At 36.9% G+C, this 16,124-nt stretch overlaps 1 protein-coding gene across 1 annotated transcript in view; it reads left to right on the forward strand.

Moving 5' to 3' along the window:
- The window catches only part of RSPO2 (R-spondin 2), a 161,403-nt gene that overhangs the window by 74,505 nt on the left and 70,774 nt on the right, over positions 1-16,124 (forward strand). The gene's annotated exons all lie outside the window — the stretch shown is intronic.

The following is a 16,124-nucleotide window of genomic DNA, read 5'->3' on the forward strand; positions in this document are numbered from 1 at the left end:
ATAACTAAAATATTTAGTTTACTTCAAAGTATTCTAAGTTTAGCAACCACAAAAAGGTTATTAGGGAATGGCATTCTATACATAGGAACGCAAGTACAGTTTTTTACCTTTTAGTCCAAAAAGTCACTTCTCATTATAGAATTATTCTTAACTGCTGGGTAAATGGTAAAAATTGGAGTTTAAAAAAATGAGTAAGATACCAAAGGAATATCCCCCTTTTTAAGGAGCTCAAATTTTAGGGGCTAGAAGGAGAAAAAAGGGGAACATGGAGTGAAATGACAGATGGGTAAGATGTTTAATCATAATTCAGTACACTAAGTACTAGATCAGCAGGCAACTGGTATGTTATGGGAGTGATTTAATTATCTCCAATTAACACACTGTGTGCATGACTGTTAAATCAGCTGAGGTCTTTAGGTAAGAAGAGAGTTTGAATTTTATCATCCAAGGGCAATGTTATTTTGAAAGAAGGCAGAACTACTAGAGGAAGGTTATATAGAATCTGGGAAGAAGAAGCGACACGTTTGTAAAAATAATGTGTTTGGGAAACAAGAAGTCTCCTTTGGGGATGCTGTTGGCATCTTGGCAAGGCAACTTGGCCTGCATTGCTGGACATTTAACATTCTTAGTCCCTGCTCGGTAAATGTTCTTCATTCCCCTAAATCACTGTGACAATAAAAAATGTCCCTAAAAATTTCCAGACACCTCCCAGGGGAGCAGTACCATCCCTGGAGAACCATTGAGTAGTAGCTGCTTAGTGTGAGGTGTGGTTGGAATTGAAGATGAAAAGGGAGGCTTGAGTGCAAATGATAAAAGTCTTGAGTGCAATGTTAAGAAGTCTGGATGTTATCTGAGGGTTCTGAGCAGACAGTGAGTTAAAGCAATTGCTTTATTTAAGATAATTCTTGCAGAAGTGCAGGAAATGAATTGGAGAAGGCTATTGTAACAATTGCAGATGAGAAATTGTGTTCTGATGAAAGGTTTTTGGGTAATGAATTCCAGAGACTTTTAGAATAGAATCAATGAGACTTAGTAACTAATTTCACAGAATAAAGAGAGAATCAAATTTGATACTAAGGTTTCTAGCTAAGGTGACTAGGTGAACAGTTTTGCCATTAGCAAGATAGAAACATGGATTTAGAGGAGATTTGTATGGACTTCCATTTTATGGAATGGTTGGGATTAATAACTAGAGGGGTACGGCTCCCCCAGAGTATCAATAGATTGGCCATTTTTTTCAAATATGTACCTTATCCTTAAGGTGTATGATTTGGGCTAGCTAGTAATGTCTATCCTCATAGTTTTTGAACCTTCATAGGAGGATGTGTCCATCTTGAAATGGATTCCTGTTCAGATTGCTTTAGACCACCTATGGGGGGGGTGGATTTGAGTCCATGAATATTCTGTGTGTTTTTTATTCCAGACTATCAGTGCACAAGGAAGATAAGAGTGTAGATAGCTCCAGGCATTTATTCCAAGTTCTATGCCTAGCACTCTACACGCTGTGTATGGACAATAGGGTGACCATATAATTTATTACTCTACCTGGGACATTGGGGATTGAAAGTGGCTGCTGTTAATAACTATGCAGGGACATTGGGTGTAAAGAAGGGCTGTCCTGGGCAAACTGGAATGGGTGGTCATTCAGCAATACCTCATAGTCTTATCAACAGGGTCTTCCTTAGAGAGATACCCCAAGGCAGGGCTTAACACAAACATTTTGGTTAAGTTGATCCCTTTTCTCAGAAATGGAGAGGAGAGCAATGACTGTAAATCAGCCTTGGAAAGAGAATCTACACGTGAAAATGGGTTTGCTATGGTTATGCTTATCGTAAGTGAATGCAATCGATGTTGCAGTTTACTGACCTAGAAATCATTACTTATCTGGTACAAGCGGGAAGTGCTTATTAACAAGGCTCCTGTGAAGCAAAGTGAAAGTGGAAAATTATTTCTTAATTCTCAGTATATGACTTCAGATGATTATGGTTCATTCTTAGTAATATTGGCTCTTTTTCATAGATGCTTGAAATATATTGCATTGTTATTTGTATTCCATACAGAGGATGAGACAGATTTAAATTGCAAAAGCTGTCACAAACTTAGAATTTGAAATCATATTGACTTTTTGTTTTAGAAGATTAATGCTAGACAGTAGAGAAGATTATACTTCAAGCAACAGTAGCTTTAAAAAATCCTCTAAGTGAAACTTGCTCATCTATTTCCTAATCAGTAAAGTAAGATTTCATTGTAAAGAAAAACCTTTCTTCCAAAGAAAGCCTTGCTCTATAAAATATTGGCTGAGGCTGGCTTCTTGGTCCATACAGTGTGGATCTTATAAAATTCAAACATGCTTATTAAAAACCAATTCAATAATCATTGAAAAAACATACTACAACACTGAGTTGCCATTGTCTCTGATACTGTTGGGTGAGATTTCTCTCATATTTTCTTTCTCATTCATTGATAAACTCATTTACATGAAAAAGCTTAATTTTAAAAATTGCTATACATATTCCTTGCAGAAAGCTTGGAAAGTACATAGAACTTTAAAAAAATAAAAAGCAGAAACAAAAATAAATACTACTCAGAGATAACAAAAGTCAACATTTTGTCTTCTATTTTTTTTTATAATCACACCTGTATATATATACAATAATATTTATTGCTCAGACTAACATTTAAATTTAGCTAGGAATTATAATTTTCTCTAGATAATTTTAAAATTTTTATTGGGGTAGAGTTGATTTACAGTGTTGTGTTACTTTCAGGTGTACAGCAAAGTGATTCAGTTATACATACATATCTATTTCTTCAGATTCTTTTCCCTTATAGGTTATTACAAAATACTGGGTATAGTTCCCTGTGCTATACAGTAGGTCCTTATTGGTTATCTACTTTATATATTAGCATGTATATGTTCATCCCAAACTCATAATTTATTCCTTCCCACCCTTTTCCCTTTGGTAACCATAAGTTTGTTTTCTAGGTCTGTGGGTCTATTTCTGTTTTGTATATAATTTCATTTGTATCTTTTTTTTTTTTTTAACATTCCACACATAAGTGATATCATATGATATTTGTCTGGCTTCACTCAGTACGACCATCTCTAGGTCCATCCATGCAAATGGCATTATTTTGTTCTTTTTTATGGCTGAGTAATATTCTGGCTTCTATTCTTGACATTTTGTTTCTGTGCATATTTATGTCTTTCTTTCCTTACAAATGAGTCATCATTCTGTTTTGTAACTTGTTTTAATTTAATGAATTATGAACATTTTTTCATGTCATTAATTATGACTGCGTGTTTTCTACTGAATGGATATACCATAATAATCTAGCTAATTATCTGTTGAAAATTTGCTTTTAGTTTTCACCACTGTAAGCAGTTATATGAAGAATTTCCTTGTATATAGATTCTTTTGCTTATACACACATGTATAGTTTTACACGTTTTTTCTGATTTATTTTCATAAGATAAGCTTTTAAACATAGCATATTTTTCCAGCTTTACTGAGATATAATTGAGATACAAGCATAAAATATATTTTAAAGACTTTTGATATATATTGCCAAATGGCCTTCTGGGAAAGTTGTACTCATTCATGTCTTTACTAATAGCAGACATTTTCCCTTGCATCTCACCAACACTGGGTATTAGTGACAAAAAGGATAAAATGCATCTTTTTTTGTTTTAATATGCTTTTCTTTGATACAAGTGAAGGTAAACATTTATTTTTCTCATGAATATTGGCATTGCAGAATATTTACCAGAATCCTTGGCCTTCTTTTTTCCTCTAATTGCACAACTGTTTTCTTAGTAACATAAATAAAAACCTTCAAGTGAAGGATAACACAGAATATGCTCACAGATCATAAACGGAGCGTTCAATGAATTATCACAAAGTGGACGCACGTATGTTACCATCACTCAAGAAGAAATGTTAACAGTACCCCAAGAACACTCATTATATCCTTCCCAATCACTCCCATTTCTCCTTCAACAAAACTGCTATCCTGACTTGTAACCAAAACCATATAAAAGATTATTCGTGATGACACTAAGCGTACTAGCTACAAATTGGAAACAACTCAAATGTCCAAACGATAGAGTATTTTAAAAAGTATATATAGAAGTAGAGATGAACTACTGCAACATGAAGCATCATAAATAAATCTCACAATATAACATTGGGTGAAAGAGGCTATAAAATAATATTTACATACTTTTCAAAAATAGGTAAAATTAATCTATGGTGCTAGATGGCAGGATTGTGGTTTTTACTGATGTGCATTTATTGAACACCTACTATGTGCTGACTTTGGTACTAGATACCTGGAGATACAATAATGAGTAATAACTAGTTTCTGTCCTTGAGTTGCTTATGGCATAGTGCAGTGACATTCTACCAGGGGTGATTTTGCCGATTAGGGAACACTTTAGTAGTGTTTGGAGACATTTTGGTTAATACAAGTGGAGGTGTGCTACTGGTACCTGGTAGACAAAGGCCATGGGTACCACTCAACGTTCTACAGTGCAGAGGACAGCCTCCTGCAGCAAAGAATTATCTGGCCCGAAATGTCAGTAGTTTTGAGGTTGAGAAAGCCTGGTCTAGGTGGAAAGACAGATAGTTAAGTAAAGTGTATTATGTGGTAAATGCTGCTAACTATTTAGCTTCCATTCTGTGCCAGCTACTCTATTAGATGTACTTTTTCTCATTTTATTTTTCAAATAAGTGTGGAAAGTAGATTATGGTGTTTCTATTTTATGGATAAAGTTACCAACTAAGTAAAACGCACTTTCTAATGGTTGGGTGGATTTCAGCAATGAAGGAGCTGCCACTTAAAAAAAAGCTGAGGGTGTTTGCAGAATTATTAGGATTAAGTATTATAGGTAGAAAAAAGGAAAAAAAAACACATGGAAAGGTATGGAGATGCACAAAAAAATCATTCCTTGTGAAGTAAGATGCAGGTGGTTGAGTGCAGTTCCACTGTAAAATCAGAAAACTAAAAAACTAGTTAGGTTGGTGGGGACTAGGTCACTGCAGACCTTATGTGCTAAATTTAGGTAGTAGAAACATCCTGAAAGCCACAAGTAGTCAACGAAGCATTACAAGTAAGGGGATGATAAAGGTTATGGTTTTGGGAAATATTTTTCTTTTAGCTGCATGGAAGATGGGTCAGAGGGGAGTCTGCAATGAAGGCAGCAAGATCAATATTCTGGGTAAAAAAAAAAAATGAGAACAGCTGTATCCTCACTAGACCCTCCCTGGCCAATCTATTTAATTTTAACCTTCTCTATTCCAATATTTCCTTTTTTCCTTCTCTTCTTTATCCCTCCCTCTCTTCTTTGCTCCCTCCTTCACTCATTCCTTCCCTCCCTTCTTTCCTTAGCACTTATGGTTGACTAACACACTGCATATTTTACTTATCTGTTTTGTGCACCTCTCCCACTAGAACACAAGTTCCAAGACGGAAGGGATTTTTAGTCTGTATTGTTCAGGCTCTTGTTATGCAGAATAGTGTCTGACACATACTGGGTGCTCAGTAACTATTTGAATGAATAAATGACCTAAGATAGTTATAGTGGAAATGGAGGAGTGGAGAGAGATATTGAGGAAGAATCAATAGGACTTCATAACCAATTGGAGGATGTTAGCCAAAAGTGAAGGGAGAAATTAAGATTACTCTTATGATTTTGACTTGAGAGCTGGAGAGTAGAATTTATCAAGGTACAAAATATAGGAAGAAGAGCATATTTGCTGGAGAGAAAGATCATGATGGTGGAGAATGGTTGGTTTGGGGCATGTTGAGCTTGAGGAAGTATGAGACATCCTGGGGAGGAAGATACCCAATAAGCAGTTAGATGTAAGGGTCTGGAGCTGTCAAGGGAGATCTGAACGGAATTATTGAGAAGAAGAAAAGAATATCAACTGAGAGAGAAAGAGTTCTGAGGATTGAAGCCTGAAGAATGGGGACATTTTACAGCAAGGAAAGAAAAGCCTGTGGCAGAGGCCATGACAGAATCACCAGGAAAATAGAAAATTAGAGAATGATGTCCCAGAAGCAAGTAGGAAGACTTGAAGTATCAAGGGGTCAATGTCAAAGTTGTACTGTTTAAACAAGAGTTGTTGACCTCAATGGGAGTTGTTTCATTGTTAATGTTGGAGTGCTATCCTGATTGCTACGGTTTCAGGGAGTACATTGAGTCTTAGGGAAGCAGCCAGGTGACTGTAGACCCTCCTTCTCTTTCCCTTCCCTGCTAAGCTTGTTGCAAAAGAGTATCTGATGATAGCTAGAAGGCTCACAAATTAGAAAATCGTGTGTGTGTGTGTGTGTGTGTGTGTGTAAGATGGAGGGAGACTTGAATGGGAAATAGCCAGTTGAAGTGGAGAAAGAGAGGGATGATTAAGGCAACAAAATCATTAAAGAGACAGAAGAACATAGGATCCAAAACCTAACTGAGGAAATTAGCCTTGGACATTAAACAATTGTTTAATCAGCAATCTATATAGTATCTACCTCATGTTAGTCAAGGTTTTTGTTTAATTCATGTAAAAGGAAGGGGATCAAAAATAGGCTGAAGTGAAAGAAAATGGACTAGTAAAATTTTTTATGTATAAGAAAATAATATATAATTGTCTTGCCAGAGACAGTATATTTTTAAAACTCATTTGCAAGCAAAAAATTATGGAAATGAAATTTTGCAGTTCTGTATCCAGTGAACTTGCTACTTTTGTTTTCACTCTGCTATATTTTATGATTCTGCCCTTGTTTTGGCACTTTGTGAGAAATATCTTTTGGGCCAGGAGAATACTATAATTTGTTTTTGAAATGAAAAGACATAGGTTTAAAAACTAGGAATTTTGAATGTATAAGAAAATTCAAAGTTAAGTATAACCATCCCTTAATTTGTGAACCCCAAGATCAGTGTTTAGGTGTTTTTAAAGAATTACTGCATGTCAAGTTTGAGTCCTTTTGGAAACCCCTGCCATTCTTGAATCATGCAGTGTGATGATGCATTTGAAAAAAGATCAAGGTATTTAGAATTAACAGAAATATGTTTAAGATGTTTTAAATCAAATCTGGATAATTGTGAACTACAAATAAGAGGACCTATATAATTACTCTGAGTACCATAAAGTCTTTATAATTGTTTAAAGATCTGTGAAGATGCAGACCTTTAACAAATATGTTGATGTAACCTCAGTATTTGTGGGATTACAGGAGAAGTAAAATAAAACTAAAGAATGTCTTTATTTAGAAGATACTTACAAATTGACTGAATACACAGTTGGGTTGCATGTGAAACCGATACAGAATTAGACAACAGTAATATATAGCACCATTACCTAAACTGCTGCTGAAGCACACAGGCAAATGGGGTTGGTGTGTCACATGATTATAAGAGAGGTAAGAGAAGGGAGAGGTTAGTGTTTAAGTGAGAGCAGTCTTTCATGACTGTTGGAAATGGTATGGAAATTGTGTAACTTAATTATATTCTCTCCTTCCTTCACCGTCTAGCCTGGGTAGCTAGGTCGGTAGTGAAGAGTTAGGGGGTCCAGAGGAAATGGATGAGCATGATGTGTGAAAGTGCCAGTGATGAGACCTTGATGGGAAACCTGGAGATGATAAATGATTGTTACTGCTCCAACTAAAAATAATATTCAAATTTAGGGACTATTCTGATTACACTTAAAAGAAACCAGAAGGCTTCCCTGGTGGCGTAGTGGTTGAGAGTCCGCCTGCCAATGCAGGGCACGCGGGTTCGTGCCCCGGTCTGGGAAGTCGCCGCGGAGCGGCTGGGCCCGTGAGCCATGGCCACTGAGCCTGCGCGTCCGGAGCCTGTGCTCCGCAACGGGAGAGGCCACAGCGGTGAGAGGCCCGCGTACCGCAAAAAAAAAAAAAAAAGAAAGAAACCAGAAATGTTCTAAATCATGTATTGTGTTAGAGCTATTTTACTTTAGGTTTGATCTTTAGCAAACTAGCAAATGGATTAGGGATCATTGAAGGAGCCTATCATATTCTTTATTTTGGAGTAGAGGTTGCACTACAGTCAAGGAAGCGTAATCATGAAGGGGGCACTTGGGTAGTCTGCCCGGTGCTAATAGTATGTATTTATCTGGTGAGGAAAGAGAGGGCACACTATAATTTGGGCGATAGTTTAGACTGCTTAATAAAGTGTATAAATGTAGCAAACACTTAATGCATACCTTTCTTGCACTATGCAGGGGCAAATGTGTGTTTTTAGAAAATAATGCGAGGGAATACAATGTGGTAGGAATTGTGACAGCGATGCACTGGGTACTCAGGGAACCCGTGGATGTCAGCTAATGTGCACTTGGAGGTGGGTGAGTCTTAAGATTTTCTAGAGAGTATATTATTATCTGAAATGATCCCAAAGGGAGGAGTAGGGTGAGTAAGAGCAAGAGGGAAAAGGACATTCGTAGCCAGCTGAGAGTTGGCACGTAAGGTTTGAGAGACGATGGAGAATCCCTAAGCTGGGCAGACACTTGACTTGTTTTAGAATGTTCTCTAGTGGCAGCAAGGGAGTAAAGTGAGGTGGTTCTTAAACTGAAGGCTGCATCAGAGTCATCTGTAAAAACACTGATTGCTGGGTCCTCCCCTAGAGTTTCTGATTTGGTAGGTCGGAAGTGGTGCCCTAGAACTTGCCTTTTTAGCAAGTTTCGAGGTAATGCTGCCATGGCTGGCTCAGAGGCTACACTTGGGGAATCAGTGCTACAGTGTAATAATTATGTTGTCTCTATCTGTCGCTAATTCGGGAGTACAAGGCTTTGCCTTTAGTAAAAGACACATCTTAATATCCTCTAAGCATATTAGGATATTGTGAAGAAATGTGTATTTTCCCCCACGTCCCTCATTAATTTCAATATCAAAATCACTAATCATATATCTGATATGGACTCTACTAAGTTGACCATGGTAGAATACACTGGCTGTCAGGTCAGGCTTCTAATGCTTCCAACTCTCTGCTGACCCCTTTTCTGCCTCCTTTACTTTCTCATAACTCCCTCTTCCTAATTCTCTAAGATTCCAGGTATTCTGGCACATATGGTATTCTAATTTATAACTGTGTCTTGATATTTTAGAATCTAATTCCCTTATGTTTTGATTTTGTGGATAAAGTTTTGACAAAAGATTCTGATTGAAATTGGCTTCTACATGAGTAGAAGCATTGTAAACCTTTATTTTGGACCAGACTTTGAAGGGAAGAGCAGGGGAGTGTTGACTGACAGAAAAGCGGGATCATGGTGACTAGTCAGGAAGAGAGGGGCCTTCTGTTGGCTTTGTCTACAGCTGGCTCAAGAATGGAGATCCATCAGGTATTCTAACTTACTCTTTGACAATGGGTGAGCCTCATTTTCTGAGCCCCAGTGTCCTTACCTGTAAAAACTAAGAGAGTCTATGAAATCATTGCTCTAACATTCTGGGATTCTGAATGCCTTCAGAAATCACTTTTTGTTATTCCAGCCTAGCCCCTCTTCTCAAACTCTGGGTGGGAATGGCTATTCCAATATTCTCTTAACAATTCTGTGTCGCAGATAAATATTTGCATTTTACCATTGAAAAGATAAGCTCAGAATGGTTCAGAAGCCTACCCAAGGATACACAGTATGAAGCTGAGCTGAGTCTAATTCCTGTGTTTCTTTAACCATACCTTTCTGCTTCTCTTGGAGAAAAGAAAATAACAAAAATCACATTATTAGATAAGTTTTAGAATCTGTCTTTTTTTTGGAGGGGGGAGGGTAAGGTCTTCACTTTCAATTGGCATTCTTTGAAAGAGTACTTTCCTGAGCTGCTTTCTTCCCTGAAGAGGGACCTTGCCTTGGGGGCCATTCTACAGAAGGTTAACAGGTTGCTGCCTGCTGGAGAAAGCTTATTGTCCTAAAGTGGCTTGACATTGAAAGAGCTGCTCCTAGCCAGTTAATAACCTGACCATAACTTGATAAGGTTAAAGAATAGTTCCTTAGAGGGACCACAGACCGTGGCCCTCTTGTCCCCTTATCAGAAGACAATTGAGATGTGATTACCTGCTGAGTCTCTCGATTCTTATGCTTTCTTCTCAATAAAAGCCATCTCTGCAAGAGAGCTGGCTATATTTTGATGCACCTATGACTGGGATAAAACATTTGCCAACTGATTTTAGTTTTAGGGGGTTGTATCTAAAAGCTTGGTCTCACCTTCTCCACAGTTTAATTGGCTGAGGTCAGCTAGTCAAGAGCTTGGCGTTCTAATAGGGGCTCAATATATATGAATTGGATGATTGACATATCCCAGGTGGCTGGAGTCTCTGAGAGTAAGAGGGAGGGCTCAGTAACGCTGGCTGCTCTTCTGTGAAAGACACCATGTGCTTACTAGTAATAATGAAGACTTATTTAGCACTTTCCTTCTGGTTAAGTCTTTTCAACCACTTATGAAGTAGATACATGACTGTGAGAAGCAAGTAAACTGAGTCCTAGAGAAGTTAAATCACTTGTTCAAAATCTGGTAGTGGAGTTGATACTGGAACATGTGTCTGCTGACAACCCATGTTCATTGTTCCTGGGCTATATGCTTCCTGGAATTCTTTTCAATTTGTTTGAAAGAGGGATCACTTTATAAATTTGTGGAACAGGCAAGCTAAAAGTTGAAACTATTTTTGCATTTTATGAAGACATTTATATTGACTACTTTTAGCATTTAAAATCATTTAAAGATAAAGAAACAAATTTCCTGATGAAATGCTAAACATGATTATCTAGGAAGGTGGTGGTATAATGGAGCAACCTGGTAGTTTACTATTGACCAAGTGACGGCCCTTTTCAATTGTTTTAATGAGCCAGCATTGATGATAATGAGGATAATTGGGTGATTCTTTTCTATTAAATTTTTTTGTGTGTGAATGATACATAAGTCTTTATTGAAGTATAGTTGATTTACAGTGTTTAGTTTCAGGTGTACAGCAAAGTGATTTAGCTATATGTACATATATATCTATTTTTTTCAGATTCTTTTCCCTTATGGGTTATTCCAAAATATTGAGTATAGTTCCCTGTGCTAACCCTAACCCTATACAGTAGGTCCTTGTTGGTTATCTGTTTTATATACAGTAGTGTGTATATGGTAATCCCAAATTCCTAATTTATCCTTCCCCTCCCTTTCCCCTTTGGTAATCACAGGTTTGTTTTCTATGTTTCTGGGTCTATTTCTTTTTATAATTTCATTTGTATCACTTTTTTAGATTCTACATATAAGCAATATCATGTACTTGTCTTTCTCTGTCTGGCTTACTTCACTTAGTTTGATAATCTCTAGGTCCATCCATGTTGCTGAAAATGGCATTATTTCATTCTTTTTTTATGGCTGATTTATATTCCATTGTATAAGTATACCACATCTTTTTTGTTTTAATATTTGCTACCATTCATACTTAAAAAAAATTTATTTATTTGGTTGCATGTGGGTCTTAGTTGTGGTAGGTGGACTCCTTAGTTGTGGCAGGTGGGCCCCTTAGTTGTGGCATGTGACCTCTTAGTTGTAGCATGCATGTGGGATCTAGTTACCTGACCGGGGATCGAACCAGGGCCCCCTGCATTGGGAGTGTGGAGTCTTAACCACTGTGCCACCAGGGAAATCCTTATACCACATCTTTTTTATCCATTCATCTTTCTATGGACATTTAGGTTGTTTCCATGTCTTGGTTGTTGTAAATAGCGCTTATGTGAACACTGGGGTGCATGTATCTTTTTAAAGTATGGCTTTCTCCAGATATATGCCCAGGAGTGGGATTGCGGGATTATATGGTAGCTCTATTTTTAGTTTTTAAACGAACCTCCATACTGTTCTTCATAAGCAGTTGTACCAATTTAAATTCCCACCAACAGTGTAGGAGGGTTCCTTTTTCTCCACACCCTCTCCAGCATTTATTGTTTGTAGACTGTTCAATGATGGCCATTCTGATCAGTGTGAGCTAATACCTCATTGTAGTTTTGATTTGCATTTCTCTAATAATTAGTAATGTTGAGCATCTTTTCTTGTGCTTTTTGGCCATCTGTATGTCTTTTTTTGGAGAAATGTCTATTTAGGTCTTCTGCTCATTTTTTGATTGGGTTGTTTGCTTTTTCTGATATTGAGTGGTATGAGTTTTTTATATTTTAGAGGTTAATCCCTTGTCGGTTGCATCATTTGCAAATATTTTCTCCCATTCTGTAGGTTGTCTTTTCATTTTGTTTATGGTTTCCTTTGCTGTGCAAAGGCTTTTAAGTTTAATTAGGTCTCATTTGTTTATTTTTATTTCCATTACTCTAGGAGATGGATTTAAAAGATATTGCTGTGCTTTATGTCAAAGAATGTTCTGCTTATGTTTTCCTCTAAGAGTTTTATAGTATCTGGCCTTACATTGAGGTCTTTAATCCATTTTGAGTTTATTTTTGTGTGCGGTGTTAGGGAATGTTCTAATTTCGTTCTTTTACATGTAGCTGTCCAGTTTTCCCAGCACCACTTACTGAAGAGGCTGTCTTTTCTTCACTGTATATTCTTGCCTCCTTTGTCATAGATTAATTGACCTTAGGTGTGTGGGTTTACTTCTGGGCTTTCTATCCTGTTCCATTGATCTATATTTCTGTTTTTGTGCCAGTACCATACTATATTTTTTGAAGTATAGTTGACTTACAATGTTATGTTAATTTTTGTTGTATAGCAAAGTGATTTAGTTATACATATATACATTCTTTTTTATATCCTTTTCCATTATGGTTTATCACAGGATATTGAATATAGTTCCCTGTGCTGTACAGTAGGACCTTGTTGTTTATCCATTCTATATATACTCGTTTGCATCTGCTAACCCCAAACTCCCACTCCATCCCTCCCCCAGTACCATATTTCAAATACTGTAGCTTTGTAGTATAGTCTGAAGGCAGGGATCCTGATTCCTCCAGCACCGTTTTCCTTTCTCAAGATTCTTTTGGCTATTTGGGGTCTTTTGTGTTTGCATACAAATTAAAAAATGTTTTATTCTAGTTCTGTGAAAAATGCCATTGGTAATTTGATAGCGATTGCATTGAATCTGTAGATTACCTTGGTGGTACAGTAATTTTGACAATACTGATTCTTCCAATCCAAGAACATGGTATATCTTTCCATCTGTTTGTATCATCTTTGACTTCTTTCATCAGCATCTTATAGCTTTCAGAGTACAGGTCTTTTGCCTCCTTAGGTAAGTTTATTCCTAGGTATTTTATTCTTTTTGATGCAATGGTAAATGGGATTGTTTCCTTAATTCCTCTTTCTGATCTTTTGTTGTTAGTGTATAGAAATGTGACAGATTTTTGTGTCCTGCAACTTTACCGAATTCATGGATGAGCTCTAGTAGTTTTCTGTAGTAGCATTTGTATGATTTTCTATGTATAGTATGAAGTCATCTACAAATAGTGACAGTTTTACTTCTTATTTTCCAATTTGGATTCGTTTTATTTCTTTTTCTTCTCTGATTGCTGTGGCTAGGACTTCCAAAACTATGTTGAATAAAAGTGGTGAGAGTGGACATCCTTGTCTTGTTTCTGATATTTAGAGAAAATGCTTTCAGCTTTTCACCATTGAACATGATGTTAGCTGTGGGCTCTTTTCTATTAATTTAAATTGGATATAATGTGAACTGTTTCCTATCTTTTCAGTCTGTAAACAAAGTTCAGATAAAGGTAAGCAATAGCTTATTGCACTGTGCTGAGGAAAGCAAGTAATAACAGCATATTTCAAATAGCTTTTAAAGGAGATGTTTTGTTCAATTAGTAAACACTTTCACTGACCAACCTGTGTGTGTGTGTGTGTGTGTGTGTGTGTTCACAACCCTACAAGGCCTCTGTCAGGCATGTAGAAGTTCTCTTAAACTAATTAAAAACTGTACACATAGATCTGGAAGAAACCTAATTGATTCTGTTTCTTCTCTCCCTCTCCACCCAACCCCAACAAATGTGCATATTGAGGCTTATGAAGGAAGTGCTTCCCCAAAGTCATACAATTTGTCAGTAGCAGGGTGGCCTAAGTGTCTGAGTTGCTGACTCCAATGGAATATTCTTTTCATTATACTGTTCCTTAAAAATAAACCATGTGATGTAGACAAAACTATTATGCACAGTTATAAACCTGAATATTAGAAAAATCTCAAAGTTTCTTTGACTATTTTTTAAATGAATGGTCAGTTTAAATGTTTAAATCCCATTAAGGATTGCAAGACATTTGGTTTTCTAAAGAGAGAAATCAATTTGTGGAAAATCACTTTAAGAGAACACTGAGGACTTCACTGGTGACAGTGGTTAAGAATCTGCCTGCCAATACAGGGGACACGGGTTCAATCCCTGGCCCGGGAAGATCCCACATGCCACTGAGCAACTAAGCCCACGCGCCACAACTACTGAGCCTGTGCTCTAGAGCCCACGAGCCACAAGTACTGAAGCCCGCATGCCTAGAGCCCATGCTCCACAACAATAGAAGCCACCGCAATGAGATGCCCGTGCACCTCAACGAAGAGTAGCCCCCACTCACCTCAACTAGAGAAAGCTCGTGCACAGCAATGAAGACCCAACACAGCCAAAATAAATAAATAAATTTATAAAAAAATAAAAAAAATAAAAGAGCACTGAATTGGAAGGAACTCTGAGCTGTGATTTGAGCTTTTGCACTAACTAGGTTTACAAGCTTAGACAAATACATAACAGACGCTGGAATAATAACCTTCTAGTTATAATAATTCTCAAGAGTATCTGTTAAGAAAATACTGGGTAACACAGTATTATCTACTATTGGCTATTCACTTCTTTAATATTGATCTCTTTGTGACTTTATATGAATTTTAAAGTCTAGTTTCTGCTGTGTTCAATCTCTCCTTCCAACCCTTATCTCTACTTGGTTTACAGGAATATGCATACTTTTATGACTTACAGAAAGACAAAAAATGAGACATAAGCGCTTCAGTATAGTTTATAATAAATTGGTGCCTAATTTGGAAATGGAGATTTTTATAATTTCAGTATTTTTGTTTTAAACAAACAAGGTGAACTCTGTTTCAGTGTTTATTCTAACCTGAAAGAGATTTAATATTAAATTTGTTAGTCATTCAGTAGATACATCTGTTGTCATCTGTTGTGTCAAGTACCCATACCCTGTGAATACTGAAGAGAATAAGACACGCTCTTTTTCATGGGCTCTCCATTTAACAGGGTGATTATAATGAACATAGTTATTAACAACTATGAGAAGAATTATTGTCATGGGTGTCTGGGTGCTGGGAAATTATGGGGAGCTTTAAGGAAACTTCATGGCTAGGGTGAAAGGTACAGGTGATGAAGTGAGGATAGTAGACGGGTATGTCTATCAAGAAGGATCTTGTGTTTGAAAATCGAGGGTTTGAACTGATTCTGGAAGTGAAAGGGAGCCATTGAAAAATTTTAAAGCAAGAAAATGACATGACTAACTTGTGTTTTTGAAAGATCACAGAGGTCCTCATGCGGCTGCAGTCGAGCAATCTTAGTTTGAGCATTATGATTTGAAGCACCGGTATGGTTAAGCTATCAAGGATTTAAGATGTAGGGCGGATTGGAGATTCTGTTAACAACTTCAGTTACGGTTATTCACCTTCACACTGCCGATGTTTAATATACTGGTCTAGGGAGCAATGCCATGACTACTTGTTGCAAGATAGACCCTTTTTTAATTGTATTGGGTAACTGCTAGAGAAAACTCAAAGGGTACTCTTTCTTGCTATTTGATCTGGATGACAAATTATATCAAATAGATATCCTAAGAGCCAGGATGTATATTTTCCTCCCTGTGGTAAACATGGCTATGTGATTTTCAATACTACTTATAAAATATTTAAAAATTTTAAATGATGATACTAATATTTGGAATGTTAAAAGTCTGTTCGGATATTTAATAGAGGAAATCTTTTTCAAGCTTACATTTAATTTTCTTGTGGGTTTGGTAGCTCTCTTGAATGAGCCTATTATTTCAGGATAGACCCAAGTTTGACAGCATCATTCTCTGTTAAAGGCAGATACTACCTTGTGCCCTGTTTCCCTTTGTCTAAGTAAGGCATCTATTTTGCACTTTAGGTTTTAAAGTGCTTT

Source organism: Delphinapterus leucas, chromosome 17 (assembly GCF_059928025.1).
Source record: "Delphinapterus leucas isolate spDelLeu-1000000601 "Yukka" chromosome 17, BTC_Dleu_Yukka2, whole genome shotgun sequence".
Lineage (NCBI taxonomy): Eukaryota > Metazoa > Chordata > Mammalia > Artiodactyla > Monodontidae > Delphinapterus > Delphinapterus leucas.